The sequence below is a fragment of the Bactrocera oleae genome, chromosome 6 (genome assembly GCF_042242935.1).
Source record: "Bactrocera oleae isolate idBacOlea1 chromosome 6, idBacOlea1, whole genome shotgun sequence".
NCBI classification, from domain to species: Eukaryota; Metazoa; Arthropoda; class Insecta; order Diptera; family Tephritidae; genus Bactrocera; species Bactrocera oleae.
In genome coordinates, this window is record NC_091540.1 from 14,252,254 (window position 1) to 14,276,410 (window position 24,157).

Genomic DNA, 24,157 nt, shown 5'->3' on the forward strand with positions numbered 1-24,157 from the left:
TTTTTCTTGTATTATTCTTTGTTTGTTGCTGACCATTGCTATTGTCATTATTTGTAGGCGATATTATCGCTTCTCTTCGAGTATATTGCTGGCAATTTTATTTCCGCTTATTTGTGCTGCAAGCACGCAGTCTCACATACATACATACATACATGTGTATATATGTACATATATACTAAAATATGTACGAAGTTTGTTACACCCGGAAGAAATCGGAGTCTCCATATAGTATAAATATGCTATATCAATGATCAGTTTGACGAGCTGAGTCGATTTAGCACCGACCGTCTGTCTATCTCTATACCCCCGACCTAGTGCCTCAGCTTTTGAGATATCAATCTGAAAAATTACACACGTTCTTTTCTTCTCAATAAGCTTCTCATTTGTCGAAACCGTCGATATTGGATCAGTATAAGATACAGCTGTCATACAAACTGAACGTTCGGAATCAAGTGCTTGTATAGAAAACTTTTTTATTTGACGAGATATCTTCAAAAAATTTGTACACGAACTATTGACTAAGCCAATGGTGCAATCTCAGGCGGAATTATTCAGATCAGATCACAATAGCATATAGCTGTCATACAAACTGACGGAGTATAAGATACAGCTGTCATACAAACTGAACGTTCGGAATCAAGTGCTTGTATAGAAAACTTTTTTATTTGACGAGATATCTTCAAAAAATTTGTACACGAACTATTGACTAAGCCAATGGTGCAATCTCAGGCGGAATTATTCAGATCAGATCACAATAGCATATAGCTGTCATACAAACTGACGGATCAAAATCAAGTCCTTTTGCTTTTGTATTTGACAACATATCTTCACAGAATTTGACAGGGATTATTGTCGAAGGCAATCCGATTGCCTCAAAACATATTGTATATCAAATCAGATCACTATAACATATAGCTGTCTTCCAAACTGATAGATCAAAATAAAGATAAAAATACTTTTATACCCTTTATGCTATAATAAATGAGCCTATAAGTGCATTATAACTACTGTGCAGCAGAAGTAAATGGTTTTTCTTGTTAATCTTTATTTTTTGTTGTTTTTGTTGTCACTGAGCCCATAATGGCTTTTACGGCACACTTTCGCAAATATATGGAGTTAGAACTCAGTGTGAGACACACGCAAGCAAACATGCACATTCAGATACATTTCTGTATGTATATACTTACATAGATATACACATACATATACATACATACGTGTACATATATATATTAATAGCCCTTCGGTTGCAAAATGTGTAAAATCATAAACATAATTGCAAATGCACTAAGCCACAATGTTTTGCTTGCCACATAGTGTAGCATATCCTGGGAGTATACTCGTACATACATATGTTAAGTATGTTATTTTTGTTATTGTTGCTATTACTATTACTTTATGGCTATTATTTTCATTATTACTACGACCGTTGGCGGCTTTTATATTGTAAATCGTTCGCTGTTGTTGTTGTAATGGTTGCGTTTATTGTTGATAGCGGCGCTGATGGCATTACTGGCTGACACACACACACACATAGCCAAATAGAAATATACGTGCGTTAATACAATGTCCTCGTTCGGCACAAATCTTTTATGACATTAAACGGTGCATTAGAGTAAATAATGGCGACACAGAACACCATGCTACTGTAATTGTTTTTGTTGTTGCTACACACAATTCTAAAAACTTAAACATAGTAATTGCTGATCGATTAAAAAGTGTTACAAAGTACACTAAGAACTATATAATTTTGAGGTTAGACACATTCTGATATGGACAATGTAATCCACTGGGAACTTGAACAAGTCTTGAAATATTTCCAGTTAATCGAAAATAATTTGCAAAACTTTTCACTTAGCAAAGAAAATTTCAATATCAACAGTTCTAGGTCGATATGCTCGATGATCTCATAGTGGTAGCAGTGGCTAAACACCTAGACGATCTCAGGCTCAAATGCAACAATTGCATAAATGGTCTGCGCCAATGGTTTGCTACCATGGGCTTAGAGCTGGCTGAGCAGAAAACGGAAGTCTTGCTCATAAGCACAAGGAAGGTGGAAGAAAGGTTATCACTCACCATAGGGGGGTGCGAGATTACTTCACAGCCGCAGCTGAAGTATCTGGGAGTAATACTAGACTCCAAATTAAAATTTAAAGAACACCTGGTGTATACTTCCGGAAAAGCAAACAAAATGTATAATGCGCTATCGGGAATGATGGCCAATAGAGGCTGCGTGCGTTCCAGCCGGCGGTTTTTAATATCAAAAGCAATGAGTTCAGTAATATTGTATGCAGCACCAATATGGATACAAGCGCTAGACATAAAATCATATGCTAGACAAACGATATCTTTCCGAACGATATCAAGTGATACTGCTAAAGTACTAGCCAGCATGCCGCCTATTTTCATCTAGAGGGACGAATTCGCGCGACTGTACCAGCTGTCAGCGTTGTCTTCAGGAGTAAAAAAAGAGCAGAGAACCAAAAGCCTAACAATGTGGCAGCAACGGTGGCAAACCTCATCTAAAGGACGATGGACTCATAGACTGATTCCGGACATTCATTCGTGGATAGACAGACGACATGGGGACCTGAATTTCCACCTAACCCAAATACTGAGTGGGCATGGATGCTTTAGAAATTATCTTTTCCAAATAAATCAAGATGTTAGTTCGTATTGCCCGACGTGTAGAGAGTGCATAGAAGACTCTGAACACGTATTTTTTCAGTGCCCCCGCTTTTTAAATATTAGGAAAAAGTTAAAATCTACTCTCGGCGGTAGTGTAACGGTGGAAACTCTCACAACACATATGTGCCAGTGTTCTCTTAAAATGGAAAGCTGTCAGCGAAGCGGCAACTCTAATTATGACAAAATTGAGATACTTGCAACAGATTAGGAGTCAGTCAGTCCGTGCCGTAGAGGAGACTTAAATGTCCTTTTCCCTCCCATGAAGTAATATTTAATCCGGTGGTCCCGTGGGAGAGATATAAGATGGGAGTAGGTTAAGTTTAGCGGTTTAAAGTTCCGCAATTCGGCTTTCGATGCTTCCCCCTACTATAAAAAAAAAAAAATGCTCGTTAGACCACACTGGGGAAACCGAGTAGCTGAACGCAAATCCGCTCGGAAAGGGTAAACATTTTTTTTTTCGGAGTAGAACTTTTTCAGGCCTTAGTATTAAAATATAGTGCAACAAAACTGCGTTACGCAACAAAATCGCGTCACGTCATCACTACAGTGTTGGCTGAATTGTTTATATATATTTTTTTGATTTCGATATAATATTGGAATATCTTAAGCAAAACATAAAAATAATTAGATAGAGAAATACCACAATACTTAGGTAGCCATACTCAGCTAAATATATACATATATATATATAAATGTGTATAGCTAAAAATACTAGAACAAGCTAATCTATAATATGGCTATTAAGCTATATAAAGTTAAGAAGGATTAGAGTTAAATCTCATTTGAATTTAAATAAGTAGAAACTACTCTTGTAAAAAAGGTTGGCACCTGCTTAATTTTTAAACTAAATTTATAAAAAAGGGTATGCAATCTATGAGAATGGGTGGTAACTTTTTATTAAAAAAAAATTTGAATATTTAAATTTAACATATTTCTAAAATCTATTTCATCAATCTTGCAACATTTGTTGCAAGGGAAAGCAATTTAAGCCATGCTTCATAAAATGAAAAAAAATTTAAATTTTTTCAATAGGATTAATTAAATACAATTGAAAAGGAAGTATAATATTATACTTATGAAACTATTTTTTAAAAAAGGTTGCCAAATATTTGATATTTTTAGGCCAACGAATATAAAAGCTATTTTCAGTAGAATTCATTTAAAAAATTGGAGAAGAATTATTACACTATGCTTTTGAAACTACTTTTGAAAAGGGTGGCCACCTTTTTGATTATTTTTATTTAAAATAATAAAATATATGGTCTTTTATAATTTCTAGTTTGCAAACTAATTGAAAATTTTAATTTAAAAAAATTGTTAAAATAAATAAAATGTTGGCAATTTTGAAAAAAGATAAGGTATTTAACAATATTTTAAGTAAGGTACATAGCTATACCTTCAGACAAGTTGGTAGATATAAAATTTCTTAAAACTGAAGGTATCAAAACAGAATGACTTAGCACAATATTCGTACATATAGAAATTGTTCATGAGTTGCCATCTTTTCAAAAGGTGATCAAAGTGAAAATCGAACAGAACTTCCCGAAAACAGCTGAATTTTAATTTTTACTACAGTCCCAATTCTTTGAAAACAGAACACTTGACATTATCAAAAGTATCGCCTCTGAACTATCTGAAAGTTAGCCAATTCCACAGGTTATATCAACGTTGGCTAATGTTTTGAACTTTGATTCTGATATACACAGTCTGATATACAAGCTGGAGACTGGAGACTGGAGGAAAGTTAAGTTGGTATTTTTTGTGTTCGTTTGTAATTCCGGATCAAATTTGATAACATGTTATATGTAGGATATGTATCCTTTCTTCCCTCAACGCTTCACTTGCACAAACAAAACCATTACAGCTTTTTCGGCTCTTACGAATACGTACATACAAACATACATATGTATAGATATGTACAGAGCAGTTGTTATCATCGGTCACCAACCGCAGTTATAGCCACAAACTTTCCCTCTTCTCCTCTCCACAAATGCCTGCTCGATTATTATTTCAGCTTTTATTCTTACTTTGATTTTATTTTATTTTCCTTCGACTTTTTGTTGTACTTGTTGTTTTGTAATCATAGCGGCTTACCCAATATGCTGTCGTCGTTGTACTGAGAAAAAAAACTATTACAAACCGTGCGACAGTCACATTTAACGAAATATGTGTCGGTTTTGTTCGCATGCCATTGACTAACTCCAAACGACAACCTATATATACACACACATTCAGAGAAACTATGAGTATATCTGTGTGCAATTTTGTTTTGTCATTTTGTTTTTATAGCACACAATTCCATTTACCACAATAGACCTTGTAACCGTTACTTAAGCCTTTTGTTTGACTAGTGAGCGAGTCATATTTGTATTTATCTGCATGTAGATGTATGTGCTTGTATATACATATGTAAAGTATCATATATGTATATATTATATATTTATGTGTTTGTCAATCAATTTTTTTTGCCTAATCCAGCAAAAGTTATTAAACGTTCATTTGTCTGTGTGTGCGTGCGTGTGCGTGTGACACCAAAGTAACAGCAGAGCCGGCTTGCTTTTAGGCGCTTAAATATTCCGTTATATTTTGTAAATGTTGTGGACAAATAAACAACAAACAGCTATTTGTTGCCTGCTAAGTGACGAATGGGATCAAAATATTTGCCGTTAGAGTGATTTTTGATAACCCCCGTGTTGCTAAGTTCTTTGTTGTGGAACTTTTTTTTTTGGAGGGAATCAAAGTTTATGTGGTTTGACTGGAGTGTTCTTTAAGCTTTAAAGCTTTTAGACTAAGCTTAGAAACAGAACTTTTTTGGTTTATGGCAGCCTGAGTGGTATATGTAAAGGGTGATCGATTTGGAGGCTCTTCACAGAAAATTTGAATTTATTGAGGAATGTTTATTATCGATCGAAAGAACATTCTTTGGCATTTATTTTTTAAAGAGTACTACGACTCAGATGGTACACCCGTTGAGTTCAATTTGTAATGACTCGTTCGAGCATTTCGACTGGTAGCTATCGAATGACAAGCGTGATGTTTTGCTTCAAGACCTGAATAGAAGCGGGATTGTCTGCATAGACTTTAGACTTTACATATCCTCACAGTGGTGGCCAATCGGCCTAAAATTATCTGCTTACCGAAGTGTTCTCTCAATAAATCCATTGATTGATGGAATGTATGGGAAGTGGTGCTGTCTTGTTGAAACCAAATGTCGCCAAGATCACGAGCTTCAATTTCAGGCATCAAATAGTCGGTTATCATAGCGCGATAACAGTCGCCATTGACAATTACGTTCTCACTGGCATCATTTTTGAACAAATATGGACCAAATCGTTTCATACGCCAGTCCGAGCTGCTGCGAACGGCGCCGAATCGACTCTTCACGATCTTGGTTACACTTTCAGCTACGGCCGCTATATTTTCCTCACTGAGTGCTGGATATGGTCTATTGGGTCGAATATTATGCAATAATTAATGCTGAGTCTCAAGATGGGTAATGGTGTTACGAACAGTGTGCTCAGTAGGCCGATTATGTTGACCATAAATTGAGCGAAGCGCGCAAAGCACATTCTTTACAGAACGTAAATTTTCGTAATAGCAGTTGTAATCGTTGGACAGGCATAAGCCCTTCTATGATAATTGAAAATCCAAAACATACAATACGAACAAAAACAACACGACAGCTTGACACAACTCACGCATGATCTGTCAAAAAAATGCTATTGAAAAAGGTACCTCTACTTGGATCACCCGTTATAACCAGTATACTAAACTCTTAAAAATATGTAGTCAAGTTCCACTGCGGTATAATCTATTTACAACTCTCAGAAATCAGCACGGTGCATACACATTCGAATCTTGAACACCAAATGTTTAAAAGCACAAATTAGAAGAGAAACTGTTCTCCGATTCTGAAGAACCTAGCTATCATTCTAGTCTCATAAAAGCAAAGAGAAAGCAAAAAATCGTTAAATTACAGATCTGCGACTCTTAAAAACAAATAGTCTTACTCATATGTCAAATTAGAATTAATTGATTCGTTACCCAACCACATAACACACTGAGCTGGCTGCAATCAAGTCGCAATTTCTGAAATTGTCGCTGAATTTGTGAAGAACTAATAGAACTAACGACACCACAACCACGAAAAAAGTGTTTTTCAGATTCACTTCGGCAAAGTAAATCCGGCTGTCTTAGTTATCATAAATTATACTCGTTAGTCGACAAATCACTTTACACCAAACATTTTAGTCAGTTGTAAAAATATTTCCGAGACAAACGAATAAGTTTACATTTCCCAAACATCTATTATCTTACCGAAAGCCGTGTGAAAGATTTGATCCCGGTTTAACTAACTTTATGATAGCTTATCGGAGGTTAATCGTTTCAGCAATAGATACATGGCATCTTTTATAGCTCCTTCAGATTAAGATAAGTCAATTGGAAGCCATATTATTCATGTAGCCATTTAAAGTAACAGTAAATAAGTTCAATAGGCTGGTTGTTTTTTGTGAGCGTGAGACATATGAATGATAAATTTAGGTAATATTAAAACGCAGGCTTACGACAATACTGGTAAGACGGGAGTCATATTGATATGTGCTCTAATTTGTTTTTTATTATTGTTTTGACAAATTTTGACTGCAGCTTGAAGTCCCTTACTTGCACAGATCCAAATACTAAAGATAAACTATTTACACATATCTTTATGTTAGCGATTGTTCTGTTGGTACTCACTTATAAGAAGGTTATTGGGTATTCTAGTGTTGATTTAAAAAAAAAAATATTTTTCATCCTCTGATAGACATATTTTTAAAGAGTTAAAGAGTTAAACTTTAAAAATATGTCTATCAGAGGATTTTTGAAAATTTAATATTTTTTTTCGGAGATATATATATTTTACTGACCCAGCCTCCACACTGGTTCGGCTGAGCCTAATCGAACAAAAGACTTTATGTGAAACTTTAAATGCGTTTTTCTCAGACCAGAATTTTTCAATACGATACCCACGATTTCTTGAGTTCTACTGAAGCGATTTACTTGAAATTTTCATCGAAAAATCGAATATTGGTTGCCTTTTTTACGACTCTTTACAATTCATGTCTCTCGACTAAAATACCCCCTTAAGGTTATTGATTATGAATTGCTTTTCTTACAACTGAAAGTTTTTCTGGTGATGTGCTTATTACTGTTGTTTAGAGTATTGATCTTGAATGTGATCGTTCAGTTTGTATGGCAGCTATATGCTATAATGGACCGATATCGGCAGCCCAGACAAATGAGCAGCATCCCAAAGAGAAAAGAACATATTTAAAATTCGCGTTTATACAAACGGACATGGCAAAATTGACTCAGCTCATATATATTTTATAGGATACCTGAAGTTTTCTACTGGGTGTTACAAACTTCGGGGCAAACTTATTATACATAATTCAAAGTGTAAGTATAATAAAAATATTGAACGCATAAAACAAAGTGTGAAATCTTAATCGAAAAACATAATAAAATAAAATTCGCTTAGCGATAACAATTTTTCATTTGGAATTTTTTAAAAGCTTCTAAAATTATCGATGTCTTCGCTGTCTATTTCTTTAGAAATCGGCACAGAGAAAACATGAAGCGAATTTCAGTAGACAAAACTGATCTATCTATATCTTTTAGCTGGGGTATCAACCAGACAGTCCTATATAACCTTAAAATTTAATTAGCAAATTAAAATATTGGCGATTCATTCCCGAAAGCTCTTTAAGGAAGCTAGAGATTAACAAGCTTTTATTAAAATACCTGCCTAGCAGCGAACCAAATACGCCCTTTAAAATAATGTTTCGAAGAAAACTAAGATTATGCTTTGATTTTTAAAATGGCGCCTACCATAAAAAAATTAACTTTGAGACCCTAGCTACACCAAACGACTTGATAATCTAAAACTTTATTGTTTATTTAAATCAATTTCCCTGCCCTTCATATCTGGTCGCCCCATACACGAGTATCAAAATATCCGAGTTGAGTGCAAGCATTCACTAGCTTTGCATTTATCTATAACGCTGCAAGCGACTTTATCGCTCAACTAAAATCAGTAACACAGAAAATTAATTGAAATAAATAGAGAGAAATTTTATGAATAAATTATAAAAGAAAAGTAAAATATGAATAAAGTTATTAAATTGTAGTTAAAAAACATATAAAAAATATATGTATGTGTGTTAAAAGTATGGAATGTATTCAAAGTCCACGTCAAACACAGTCGTTTCTTTGCTTCGCAAAATGGAGCCGTATCGAAACACCAAGTGTAGCTAAATTCTTCGAAAATTTACTAAATTGGAGAACAACTCGGAGAATATCTTTCTCTGAAAGTCAACATAAAGTACCATGCTACAAACTCTTAAAACACTTCCATAGATTAAAAAGACAATATAGTTCGAAAGTTGTAGTTTCTTCTTTATTCTTACTTCTAATGCTGAGATCCATAAATATTCGAAGAACCCTTTTCCAAAATACATATATTATAAATATTTATAAAAAAAGATTTGAACAGTACTAGCTACACAAGTCCAATATAGACACAGTGATATGAGTGTTCTAAGCTGGGATTATAAAGTCCATATATCAAGCACTAGGACGGTAATCCATTCATACTAGTAAGTACAGTTTTTGTTATTTTATTTGTTTCTGCTGTTTATAATTCTTCATTGCTGGGAAACACAAAGTCAACTTCGTAGTTAATTCTAGCGTGCTCGACTCCGTATCCATAACCGGATATTTCACACTTGCGTTTCGATCTGATAACAACCGATCTGATATCAAGTCGCCTTCTTAAAAGTCGATTGAACATGGAAGTAATTACTTTTAATGTTAAGAAGCTCTTAATTGAAAGCACTAGAGATCTACGGGAACATTATTGATATATGTATATTATAATTTGGGTCCAGCGCGTTCTAGTCGACTTTCCAAATAGTTCCTACTTTCCTACAGACCACCGACTCGAATGTTCTGTAACACCAGGTTCCTTAACTAATTTCAAATGACTCGTTCACTATTATTGCTCTACTTAGAGGGTGTCACATGCCTGCTTAAGCTACTCCTTTCTCTCACCAGCCCCACCCACATATCTCGCCTATTTTGTCACTTCGCGTTTTCTTCAGCAAAAACTCATAATTCTTAACGCTTAATGGATTTTCATTGTAGGTTTTTCAGCGTTTTTATGCTCGCTTTATTTTTCTCTTTGGATTATTATTTTGTTGTATTTCTTTATTATTTCTACTTGTCGAAGTTTCTGTTGCTTTTGTGAAGACATTTTGCTTTTTATTGTGTTTATTTTCGAAGAAAGTTTTCATTCTTTAATGGTTTCATTTGTTGGTGTGTTTTGTTGTTATTGCATTAAGAGTTCGAACTTAATTGAGGACACTAGATTGTCCGCGTTGTTGTTATGAATTTGGTGCTAAATTATATTAGTAATATGGAGGCGTGACATAAAAAACAGTTATTTCGTTTTCAATGAAAAGTTTTGTTGAGAAAACAATTTGTGGGCATTCCAAATTCATTGACTCTGAAAAATAGTTATGTGTAAGGAAGAGTATAATACTAAAAGAACCCAGTAGTTGGGCGAAGACAATCTCCTAAAAGCATCATTTATTTATTTAGTTTCAGAAAAATATCTCCGATCTCATTGTACTAAGACTGGACCAAGAATAAGATAGTGCATTGATTTTCCTCTGTATTTCAAAAATTCATACCAAATTTTGTATCATATGGTAAAATCTCCTGGAGGATTCACCCTTAATATAGCGGCTTTGTAGATATGAATAAATACTTTTCAATTATTCTGGTCTTTTGCCGCAGTAACTTGAATACTAAAAGTAAAAAGTTAATGGAAGGTTTAAATCGTAAAACCTTATACTGGAGAAATAAGGCATTTTAATTTTAATTCTCTTATTACTTCTCTCAGTAGAATTCCTCCTCCTTTTAACAATTTTATTCGGAAAGACATCAAGCTGGGTCTGGAAACTTGAAATATTTATATATTTGGCCATATGTATTGTGAGACCTTTCCTATACCAAAGGATTGTTAAGAAGCTATGGTGCTGGAATGAGTCAGACTATGCCATTAAAGGACTAATAGACCCAATATCAATACATATCAACATACTATAAGCTGTTTTTAAATAATCATCGGACCATGGCAAGTCCTAACAAATTTATAGTTACCGCAATAAGATATCTCGGAGTATAACTAGCGGTTTAATAGCTTCATTCAATTTGTTAAACCTTGGAGAGTGGCAAATCGAACAGCTTAAATCATAAGCTTAAATACAGCAAGTAGCAAAGAATGAACCTGAATTTGTAATGAGATCTATAAAATTTTTATTTAAATCACCCTTTATAAAATAAGGTCTAGATTACTTATTAAAATTTTCACTTGAAATTTTAGTTAGCTTAAGTTAAATATGTTCGGATTGATTCAAAGCTCCGTCAAATTGTGAAGTGAAGATCCAAGCGGCTTGACGTTCAGTTACGGGAGAGAGTTCTAAGTTTCCAAATTTAAGAATATATTTATGGCTGGATATTTAAATACCAAATAATAATGGTACTAGCCTTGGAAATATCGCCGTGTTAGCATTGCAAATGAGCAGAGAGGTAAAAATGTTAATGATACAAAGTTTAAACTTTTCATTAAGGGAATCATCGGTCAAAAGTGTTTGCTTTGCGTTAAGTCAAATACAATTCTTCTACCAGTGAATCTATAATATACGGTTCAATAGTGTCACATGAAGCTACAAAATAGTACGGGGCCTGTTTGACGAGTATATTTCAGTCATCTCTATACCCTGCATAGAGTATATTAAGTTTGCCACGACGCTTGCAACACTCCGAAGGAAACGCCGGAGACCCTACAAAGTATATATATAAATGATCAGAGTGACGAACTAAGTCGATTTAGTATCCGTCTGTCTGTCACGCATTAGTCCCTCAGTTTTGAGATATCGATCTAAAATTCTGCACACGATCTTTTCTTCTCAAGAAATTCCTCACTCGCAATCGGCGATATCAGACCACTCTAGCATATAGCTGCCATACAAACTGAACGATGAAAGTCATGTTCTTGTATGGAAATTTTTATTATTTGTGAAGGTTGCGACAAGATAAATCAACGACATAAACATTGGAAAAAATATTGTGCGAATGCATACACTTAAGATAAAAATAAATATGAAAATACAGTGAAGGGGAAAATTATAATGCCACACAATCAATTTGTATTAAATATTTAAAACTGTTGAAATTGTAATTTTGCACATAATACATATTTACATTCACAAAAATTAGCAAACATAAAAGCAAGCGTGTTTGTTGCTGTTTAACACAGTGCAAGTGGCTGCTGACGGAGTGCTCCCGCGAGTGTTGCCACACTTTGGCACTTTCGCTTGATGACCAAGTATCCACCTGGCTGCTTGAGTTATTGTGCCATTGTTGTTTTTGTTGCTGTGGTTGTAGTTTTTTGTTATAAAACTTGTTGTTGTGGACGGCGGCGTTGAAGAAAAGCCATTTTGAGTTTTGCAACTGGCCATATATTATTAACAATGTTGTTGTTGTAATATTTGTTTGTTATTGTGGTAATGTTTTGCTGTTGTTGTTGTTGTTACTTTATTTCGTTACAATGCCGTCAGCCTTTCTTTACTTTTTCTGCTCACTCAGTTTTTATATTCTTTTTGGCGCCTCTCTTTTGTCGCACCAGGTATTGTTGTTGTTTTTATTTTCCTTTTTCGCGCGCTATTTGTGCATTTGTTTTATTGCTATTTTTCGCCAGAGCCAGCCCTTTTAATTCTTATTACTTTTGTATTTTTTTTTGTTTTTGCTCTCGTGCGTTTTTTTTTTCTAGTTATATGAGTGTGCCACTTGTGTTAATTGTTGTTGTTGGTGCGCGCAATCCACATTTAATCGCATTACAACGACTGCACGTAGCCGAAAACACCACCTGTACACCAACACACACACACACACAAAGAGAGAAACGTGTAAAAATTCAAAAGCAGCAATGAACACACACACATACTCTTGCTTACATAAATTGGTATATGTGTGTATATTAGCATTTACAGTTGTATTTGTAAGTGTATGCGGCTGGAAAAGTTAAAATGCCAGCTAATGGACTAGACTGTTGCGAATCGGACTTACGAGGGCTTAAAAACATCTACATACAACTACTAACATATAAACATATACACATATACACATGTGTATGCATGTATGTGTGAATTAGTATGCCTTCTATGTATGGTATTGCCACCTGTCGTAATGTGAAGGTGTAACTGTAAAAAGGTGTTAAGTAATGGAGTGTAGAAAAAAATACAATCGAGACAGAAAAATAAGTTTAAAGCGCAGTGAAACAGAAAAAGTTAGAAGAAAGTTTGAAAGGAGGCTTAATGAGTAAGACAAGGGACTGCTTTAATAGAAGTGCTCTTCAGAGATAGTCAAAAATACATAGCAAAGCTAAAATTATAATTAAATAAGTGTATATATTATATATACATATAAGGGGTGTAACTTTAGGACGTGTGGTTTTCAATGAGGCAATATTTTTTTCGGATTTGGTTTTTTTGTCAGTTGTTACCTGATTTATACTCAGTTTGGTTTGACATTTTATAACAAACAAACATAGTTTGCAAATCGTGCAAATTTATAACCAAAATAATTGTTCGGTTCGCACGACGCATTACGCGCTGCGTCCAATATTCGGTTGACATAATCGCCCAGCAGAGTCGGTAATACGAGCAACCATAGATTGGTTGTTGTTGTAGTAGCGGCAAAAACATTCCTGAAGTAATTTCGAGGAATGGTGCCGAGTTGATAGTCCTTGGCCGCACCATGTTTACTCTAGTAGATAATGCGCATCCTCAGAGATGCGATCCAGTGCACACTAAAGACGCAATTGCTGCTGTGGAGCAGAGTATCAAAGAAAACCCGAATGAGTTCATTCACCATTGCGCGCAACAATTGGATATGTGCCCATCCACTTATAAAAAATTTTGCAGAAGGATTTTGGTTTGCGAGCTTAAAAAATCCAACTCGAACAATAATTGAAGCCGAATGACCATCAAGTGTGTCTCACGTTCGGTGAATGGCTCCAAAATAAGATGAACACCGATTCCGTTTTTAATAAGAAAATTTCGCTACAGAGATATGATTAATGACTTTTTCGTACCAGAATTGGATGATGCTAATGTGACCGACCTTTGGTTTCAACAAGACGGCGCTACATGCCATACAGCCAACAAAGCAATTAATTTATTAAAGGAAACTTTTGCTGAGCACATTCTCTCGATCGTATGATTTAACACCACTGGACTATTTTTTGTGGGGTTATGGAAGTTGCTGATATAAGGCCCCGATTGCTGCGAAAACTGGTCGAATATTGGGCCTCACGGCTGGAATTTATTCGAACCAGCCGCGGCGTTCACTTACCCAAAATCATTTTTCAAACATACTAGCAAACCATTATCCTTATAATAAAGCCAAATTCTTGGCCATAATATTAAATTATATGCATTTTATTTGTTTTTAAAGATTGTTCTCTGATCTTTTAAAATTTTATACCAATATTGAATACCAGATTTCTTAGCTCAATGATTGGAGAACTGAATATATTCTATTATGAAGGAAGTGCGAATTGATCCAAATCCAACCTCTCCTTAACAATTTCTAGTATATTGGACACAATTTTTGGACTTACTGCAAGAATACCAATCACTTGTACTATAAAAGAACCTGTATTACTTGAAAGCGATTGAACTTACTGAACGCAAGGAGCTCCCTAGATATTTTAAGTTTCACCTTATCCATGACAGACATTTCGACCGCACAAGTACTGACGATTTTCCAATACGTGGTAAGCATACTTAAGTTCCAGCCATATTAAAGTAGATAGTAGAGTAGGATGGAGACAGCCCCTCACTCAAACTGGTAATTACTCGGACTAGAAAAGAACCCGTATTAAAACGATTTTTTACGATTCGCCTCCTCCATGACAGACAATACGACCGTAGAAGTACTGACGATTTTCTAGTGCTTGGTAAGCGTAGGTGAGTTCCAGCCTACTTCGCAGGTGAGATGATCGCGGAGGTGAGATACTCTTTTCAGATCGATATCTCAAAAACGTATATATACGATAACTATCGGAACTGCTGATATAAAACCACTATAACATATAGCTGTCATACAAACTGAACGATAAAACTCAAGTCCTTGTAGGCAAAACTGTTTTATTTGACGAGTTATCTTCAAGAGATTTCTTGTCGATTATTCTCCAAGTCACCAAAATAGTCTCCGAACAAATTGTATAGATCGGACCACTACAGCATATAGCTGTCAAGCAAGCTGATCGTTCAAAAGCAAGTCCTTGTAAGGAAAATTTGAACCTGTGGTGGGTATTATATCTCCAATGCAGTAGAATTTCATATTTTATCTAGTTTTTTTTGTTTTTTTTTTTAACTTTTTGTTAGACGGAACAATAACTACTGGCTCGACAGTAGTAATTAGACGATAATGCGCGAATTGCTTAATCTACTACATAGTAAGTTACATTTAATTACTGATAAAATACTTTCTTGCATGGATCACGGATTTTCTGCAGCACTATCGAATTATTGAAATAATTTCCCTTCACAGAATTTACGACTTTTATATAATTTAGGTTCTATTACGCTACTCTTCTCGACTGCCGAGCGAGGGATTTGATTTGCTCAACATAGCATATAATTTAATTATCAAAGGAAAGCAAGCAGCGAGTATTGTCACACGAAAGGCAACAATAACCAATAGTAGAAAGCCAAGCAAAAATAAAAACCGTTAATAAAAAGCCGAGCGAAAACAAGAAAAAATTTCAACGAAAAGTATTTAAAAGCACACACATATGAACACACCGAACACTGTCACCTCCAACGCCAACGGTGACTTCTTGACTCGCCTGTAAAGATACAAATTCAAGGAGAAGAAGCGGCATGTATACATATATACATATATAAATATATATAGGTATAAGTATTCAGGTGTGTTTTTTTGTTTTTTGCTTCACACACCCCCAGAGTCCACACAACACCGCAGACATATTCTTTATAATGTATGTGTGTTGTTGTTGGTGGTAAATTTCTACTCAGTAACTCGCTTTGAGCGAACACGAAAAGTAAAGCAAGTAAAGAATGCGTAGAACAAAGAACAATACAACAACAACAATAAATAATGAAAATAACACCCTCGCCCACAAAAAGTGGCTTCGTCGACATTCCCGGCAATTTTTACAGCACATACACATACATATTCACATAATTCAGTTATGTACATACACACATATATATATTCATATATTATATAAATATGTATGTATGTATATAACAGAATTGTAAAAACACATACTATATATTTATAAACATAGTCATGTCTGCAAGTATACAAACATTACAATAAAACACTTTACGCCACTTAGTTTTGGCTATATTTCCACAGGCACTGTCAACCCTCCACTCTCCATCGCCACTGTTTGCCTGGTACTGTGACCGGTTTTGGTAGACATTGTCGTCTTCGTGTGGTTTTGTTTCGTCATACAACCCAGTTGTGCTTTTGTTCTCAAATCTATGTGACTAAGTGTTATTTGTTGTTTTTTTCTTTTAGTGAATATATACATATACCATATACACGTACATACATCGGTATAGAAAAATAAAATTATTATTTGTCAGCAGTATATCGCTGTGTATGTGTCTGTGTGTACAATTGCTGTTTGTTTCAAAGTTTTGTAAAGAAGAAAGCGAACAAGTACTGAGACATAGTGAATATTGAACGCCGATATTGAAATATGGAGTAGCTTAAGGGTTATACTGTTATTGTTGTATGTTATTACAATGCAAAAAAATTTGAAGTTGCAACGTGTATGAGAGACTTTTTTGAAGATATTTGTTAAAGAAATAAAAATTTAAATGGAGACATAGTTCTTGAAAAGCGCAAGAACTGATAGTAGAGTCGCAAACAGGATGTTGCAATTAGAGCAATTTTAAGTTAGTACGAGTAATAAACAAGAAAAAACATTAATATCGGTTGGGCCGAAGCTATGTTATAATACCCTTCACAAAAACAAAAGATTCCTTACAACAACTGTGATCGGTCAGTTTGTAAGCCAGCTACCATATATACTATAGTGATCCAATCTGAATAATTTTTCTAGACATTGCACCATTGCTTTAGACAACAATTCGTCCCTAATTTCTTGAAGATAACTCGTCAAATGAAAAAAGTTTTCCATACAAATACGTGATTGTGATGGTTCAGTTTGTATGGCAGCTATATGCTATAGTAGTCTTTGTTTTATAAACTTGTTGCCAAACTTGATATACCCTGTTCAGAGTATAATGAGAGATATTTATATTTTAACTGAGTTTCTTCTCATAATTTCGGTGTGCCTCTTGACGTCAGTCGACAAATGCAGGATTGTACTGGTTATTGCATTGGAATTTTGAATCTTACGATAAAAACTGAACATTGATGATTGTAATCGATTTTATTTATTTTCCAAAATATTACTTTTGTTATTCTCAAAACACTTTTTCACTTCACTTCAACCAATTCTCGTAGCGTCTTATTTAGAATTTTTTTTAATATACTATGTCAGCAAAAACCTGTTAAAACTTTTACTGGTAAAATCGATTGCCTTATTTCTTGATCTGTCCCAATATATGCCCTATAGAAAGTTCAACTAATTTGACTAAGGGCTCTATTACTTAAGAGATTTTTAAAGACCTTCGCTAGTATGTGTGTCTACTCACAGCCGAGCTCTAAACTAAACATAACCGGTTGTAATTTAGGCTATATTTAATGGTGAACTGACAACAACTCCACGAACTTTGTTTAAATATAAAGTAGGCCTCTGAAACAAATCGTTTAAAATGTGGGAACCTCAGAATCAAATTATAAAAAATTATTTAACAACTAAAATACTAAAAAAACTAATTTAAGCACCAAATGTATTCAAACGACTCATTTTTGTAAATGTCTGTCAAGAAGTTTTAATCAGCCTCTGACAGCTCTACTATCTAGCCTTAAACGAATCGTATATTTTCTCTATCATGGAGTTCTGCGCTATTGTCAATTTTAAAGCAACAACAGTGATCTAAGCTGAATTCCACATCAGAAAATATGTGGATAGCTCAACAAAGATGTATAATTTATTTATTCATAAATAGCTTTTACATTCATACATATAAGTTAAATTATTTTTAAAATATGCAATAAATCAAAAATTGTTTCCAATGGCGTTCTCTACTATTCGTGGTATTATTTACATATTTTGATAGTCTACACAATTCGTAGGAACGCTGTCCAAAACATTCATCCAATGAATTGGAACTCAAAGTACGCTGTTTGAAAGTCTTCTCTCTAATATAATTACCCATTACTACACAATCATTTAGTTATCATCCCACTTTGTCCAACTCACTTTTGACTTGTCCGGCGCAATTTGACTCGTCTAAGCATTCGCAAACTTAGGCTCAATTTCTGTAATCCATTATGCCGCATTTCTACAGCCTATTGGTCATTATATTAACTTCCTTCCACTCATTATTGAAAGTGTCTTTAAAAATAAAAATTTAACGGCTAACATTATTCATCATCTGCTTGTCTCTCGAAGTTTAATTATTGTTGCGCTAACCTATACAAACGGGAAGGAGTGCCGTTACGGACAGCGGAACTAAATTACTATCGTTTCGGATTGTTTTGTTTTCCTCATCTTCCACTTCTTTTTTTAAACTGCCACTCAAAATGATAAGTTCCAGTAGAAAGTAAACTTCAACGCGCCTGCATATAGTTGGTCAACGGCCATCCCGGCAGCGCCAACGAAACCAGAGACCGCACTGCATGTCACTTCAACTTTAATTCGTCTTAATTTTCTTGGCGTTGTAAACGTGGGCTGTGTGGGAGTCGCGAGTTTAGACTACGCTGGCGTTAACTGTAGTATATTACTGGAAGCTTCAAGCAGCAGTCATGCCAAAGCACGTCGAGACCCAGCGACGACCTGAAGCCATAGCGGCGCTAGTGACCTGCCGCCGAATCAAGCAAGCAAGCAAAAGACAACCACTATGCACAAAAACTGTAGGCAAAACTCAGTGGAAAGCAAATGGAAAGAATGTCGTAATGTGGACATGAAGAAAATTAAACTTATATTTCAACAACATCGATAGAGACGCCAACTCATGTTGGTGGTGCAGTCAACGGCCGACGACGACATGTTACAGCAGCAGCGACGTGTGCGCCACAACAACGGCAAACATTAACTATGCCGCACGAGTAGACTACTACGCCAATGACTACTAACAACCTAAGAACCTATCAAATCATTCCACAACGCTGCACCAACTATAATACTCCCATAATGGAGCGCAAAGTTGGCGCAAAGTCGAATCAAGACATGTCAGACGAGACTGCAAAGCTACAGCGGCAGATTGGAACTGCGACAGCCGAAAAGACAAGTAAAATTACAAAAAACAGCCCAAGTCAGACACAAGCAAAGCATACATATATGGAAAAATGGTTTCAAAGACGAGCGACCGGGAGACAAGCTTTACAACATAAGGTCCCAGCGACAAGACGAAAAAAACACGGAGCTCTAAAGTGTGGTGGTCAGCTGAGTGGCAATGCTTTGAGGTGGTGGATAAGTGGCGGGCGAACGTAAAATTGGCAAAACTGTTAGGCGCCTTCCTAAACAACCAAAAGATTAGGTAAACTAAACTAAAAACAACTAGCGACAAAGCAGAGACATAACAAAAAAACATCGGCAGATATTGCAGAAGACAGTATACAAAAAAAAAAGGAAAAAGAACCAGCAACAACAAAAAATGGAGTAATGATACTTAACAAAGAAAAACATGAGGAGAGCGCAGACGGAAAGACTGTTTGAACTACCAAATGAAATGATTTCATTTTCGGGGGAAAAAAAATTAAGAAGCAAAAAGAAAAAAATTTGGAGTAAGCAACGACAGCAGCCTGAGGTTGAAAAAAAGAAACGAACAAACACGATGGACAAGCACACAAACAGCACTCTAGGAAATTTAGAGGGGTCTTTACTCTAACAGTGACGCTTCGCACGTACAACCTTTAATGTTGGAAAAATTTACTTATACGCCACGCACGAACTCTTCATTAAAAGAAACGAATAAACGTAATGAAACCGCTAAGCGAACGAAGTTGGTAAAACGCAAATAGTTGATTAAATAGAGAAGATATGAACTCTAAAAAGCCTGAATAGAACTACGTTAGTTGGAAGTGTATCCATTTTAAATTATTTTTTTTAAAACCTTCGAAAACATTCACGATGGACGAGTAAATAGAGTAGATATGAATTCCAGAATCCATTTACCCCTTTAAGCTTTTTCATTTACCAATCTCCGAAGAAATTGTTAAGATCGAGTCACTATAGCATATAGCTGCCATACAAACTGACCGGTTCTGATCAGGTTCTTGTAGGGCATCTCTTATGAAGGGTATTATTGCTTCTGTGCAACCGTAGTTACCGTTATTTCTTTTTACAGCTACACACTGAAAAAAGGTCGGCTAGCTTCTAGTTTGGATCTCTGAGAAGATTCTTGCACCATCACAAGATTTTTTGTTTGACAGTTACATGTCACCAAAGCATTCACCATGAGTTCCTTAAACAGTTCTGCCTATATATTTTGTAATATTCTATCGTAAAATAAACATTTGACTGACAAGTAGGCATTACTTTATATCTTATTTATTTACTCTTACGGTTTCACTCTCTTTCTTTCTATCTTTCTCTCTGTCTCTATTTCTCGCTATTTGTCTTTCACTCTCGAGCTCTTCCTCTCTCTTGTCACTAATATTGTTTTGCTCTGAGTAAACAATGGAAGGTTATTTACTGTCACAGCCAACGTTGTCCTCGAACATTTTGTTAACATTTAATGTGAGTATTTCAAGATGAGAGAGCAGGACGCTCCGCCAGGAGTACAGGCTCCACATACCACCGGTCTATAGCTGTGTGTTTGTGTATCCATACACAGCTTACTCCCAAACTCACTCACGCACGCTTACTTACTCATACACTCAACCCCCACCCCTACACACACACACACGCATACACTAGCAGTCACATGAACTCTAAAGCCGCTACGCTGCAAACTTACTCACAGCAATGATGAATGAGATTTAGCGTTACGATTTTTTTCATTGTCCTTGTCACTGTTGGTTCAGATATTTGTTTTTGCACCACTTCGACATCTGTGTGTGTGTGTGTGGGTGGTGAGTAGTGGGTGTTTCTGCGCGCTCGCCACACATTCGTTCGTCACTTGCTCGTTGCCAGTACCGTGATACGAATAAATTGTATGCTAGAGTTGACTAAAGACACACACACGCAAATAGAGAAATAATTATAAATGAATATGCATGCACTTGTGTGTGTGTGTGTGTGTAAGTACATTTGTAGTCACTTAATATGAATAGTAAGGTATAGTATATATTTTTTATATATTTTTTTTATATTTTTAGTTTTTGTTGTTGTTGCTTGCATTTGTATGCTTGAAAAGTACATTCAGTGACAGGATATGTGCGCTTATGGTTGTTGTGCGCCTTAAATATACTAAGAAAAGTGCATACGAAATGCGTCACACATATATGTACCTACATTCATACATTCATATATAGGGTTTGCTTTATATATATATCTATATATTATATCGTTATATTATATATATATATGTATATGTCTTTCTACTGCTGTTGGAAAATTCGAAAAGTGGCAGAATACTTGTTGGAAGTTTGTTTTACGCTTTTACTAAATTTTGTTTAATTTTTTGTAGCTTTTTACTTTCAACTCCGTGCCAAAATTTTATAGCACTTTAACAAAAAACTCAAAATTTATTATGAAATATGTTTTAGAATTGTTATTTGTTAAGCTTTATATTGTTTAATGCTTTTAAATTTATTTTATATATTACCTTTTGCATTTGTGTCCTTTACTACCGTTGGATGCACACTTTTAGCGCGCTATATAGCAGCCTTTTAGGCGTATAGCCTTCAGCACTTCAAAAAGGCTTTTATTTCATGAAATTTGCATATCTAAGAGAGTTTTAAGGTTAATTCTATATAACAATTATTTGCATCAGATATACATCTTTGTAGCAGCCTTGCAGCCCGTGCTTTAAGTGTTAAGAATACTATTTTACCACTACCTTTTAATAAAATTTTGCATACTTTTAGGCGCGTTGCAATATTTTTAATAAGCAGCAAGTATTCACACAAGTGAGACCGCAATATAGCAGCCTTTTAGGCGCTTATTTCTAACTACTTCAAAATAAGGCTTTGACTTCAACAAATTTTGCATGCTTTCAGGCGCGTTGTAAATTTTCTTTTCAGCACAAGTTACTTGTGCAAGGCGCCAAGCCTTAAATACTCATAGTAGGCTTTAATTTTATAAATTTTTGCATACTTTCAGGCGCGTCGCAAATTTTAATATTCAGCAGCAGTTATTTGCACAAGTTTTTCTCAATTTTTTCGCTTTTGTAATTTTCACTGTGAAAATTTTAATCAACTTCAAGCGTTAAACTTTCTGCCTTTCAATCAGCTTTAAACACTCACTATAGTTAACTGACAATTTTCTACACAAAAAGTGTCAAAACAACTCTCTTTCAATACTCCTCACTCTACAAAGTAATCAATTTTCTTTTTACTTTAGAAAATACTTTAGTAACATTTTTGCTTCCATTTCACTTTTTGTGCCATTTTGTAAAATTTCCTTTTTTAATAATTTCATACAAATAATTGAAAACGCGTCGCTTTATTTAACACACAACCGTTACCCAACGCGCGGCGTTGAGTACAGCACACCGGAGCGTTCAAGCGACGAATATGAATGGGTAGCACTGTGTCGTAGCGAAACTGACAAATACCGTTAAAATGTGCTGACTTAGTAGGCTGCTACTGGCTAACTCACTTACAGCACCAATAACCGTTACTCAACTGAAGTTATAGCGGTAAACGCTGTCACTATGGATACGCGCTCACGGTGAGCGTTGAATAGTAAAAGCGAGCGCAAAGAAAAGTGAGCGCGCGTTCAGTAGTATGAGAGAGCGTAGCATAATATGAGTGCGGACGAATGTGAGCGCAATCACTTACAGTTAGTGCGCCTGCTCGTACATTTAGTTTGGTGTGAGTGCACTCGTTACACCACCGCAATATTTCTAGTTGAGCTCGGTAGTGGGTTATTTTTTTACTCCTTATTGATTAGATTTTTTCACTGTTATAACTCGTTATTTTTCGCGCACGGTTGCCAACTTGTCTAAACTAGAGTAGCACAACTACAAAGCTAGTGTATTTTTCAGACAAAAAACGTTGCGCGAGAGTGGGAGCACTACTGTATGCGCCAACAAAGTGTCACTCGCTGGAGTTTTGACAGCTATATGTAGCTAAAAAGTTAAGATTTGGGACTATTTTTTTTATTGTTAAAGCCTTCACGCTTTCTTCGCAAATTTAATAATTTTTTTAATGTCTCTAACCTAACTTTACGCAATTCACATACTTAGAACTCACTTTCCCTCCGCATTTTTTTGGCATTTCTATTGAAGCAGCGCCAGTTTGGCGGCTCGTTGCTCATACACCCAGCCTGGGTGGCACACCCGCACATTCTTCCGCGTTATTTTCACTGAATTCCAATCAATTTCATTGCATACATATATTCTCACAACTAATCACTGCTTTCACATAATTGTTTTGTTTTTATTTCACACTTTTTCGTACATTTTCTAAGCTTTTCCATAATTTAACATTTGCTTTGCACGCACTTTTCCATAATTTCTTGCCATGCTATTCACTGTTGTACAATAACCGCCAGCACCAAAAAGTACTACAACAATAACTAGCCGTCTTGGCGCAGCGCATATCGTCTTACTTGGAAAAATGTCCCTCAGTTATGCCACTTTATCCACAGCGTACGTCCTCTCAACCATGCAACACCTCTCCGTGTGTGCCTTTTACACTCTCTCCGCGTACTGCCAACAATAACGGTGCTTTCGAAATTGACATAGACGGCATTTTGTGCTTGTCTTATACTCGTTTTTTACACTAACCGTAGTAAATGTGTACATATGTACGTAGGATTTCTTGTAGCCTTGCAGTAATGTCCTTTGTCGCTTGCAACCCTACCGCCAGGGAGCGGCTAGCATACGCACTCGCACTTATACATAAACGATTAAGTAAAGAGAGTTAATTCTGTTATAGCTCTGTTTTGGGTATGTTATGCTCTCTTGTGTTTGGACATTGTAAAAAGTGCAAAAGCTACTTAACCAACATTTTTTTAAATACAATTTTAGAAAATTAATGATTTTTTAATTAAAAACTCCTAATTGCAATATACTGTCATATTAGGAATTTTAAAACTAGATTCGAAAATAATTAGCATTTCAGTAAACTTTCAATA

The 24,157-nt window shown here is 35.4% G+C and overlaps 1 protein-coding gene across 1 annotated transcript in view; it reads right to left on the reverse strand.

Moving 5' to 3' along the window:
- The window catches only part of loaf (lost and found), a 179,704-nt gene extending 156,002 nt beyond the window's left edge, over nucleotides 1-23,702 (reverse strand). Inside the window, exon 1 of the mRNA XM_036360619.2 lies at nucleotides 21,681-23,702. The gene's annotated coding sequence lies outside the window, so the exon portion shown is untranslated. The remainder of the gene's footprint in view (nucleotides 1-21,680) is intronic.
- Nucleotides 23,703-24,157: the final 455 nt, after the last annotated feature.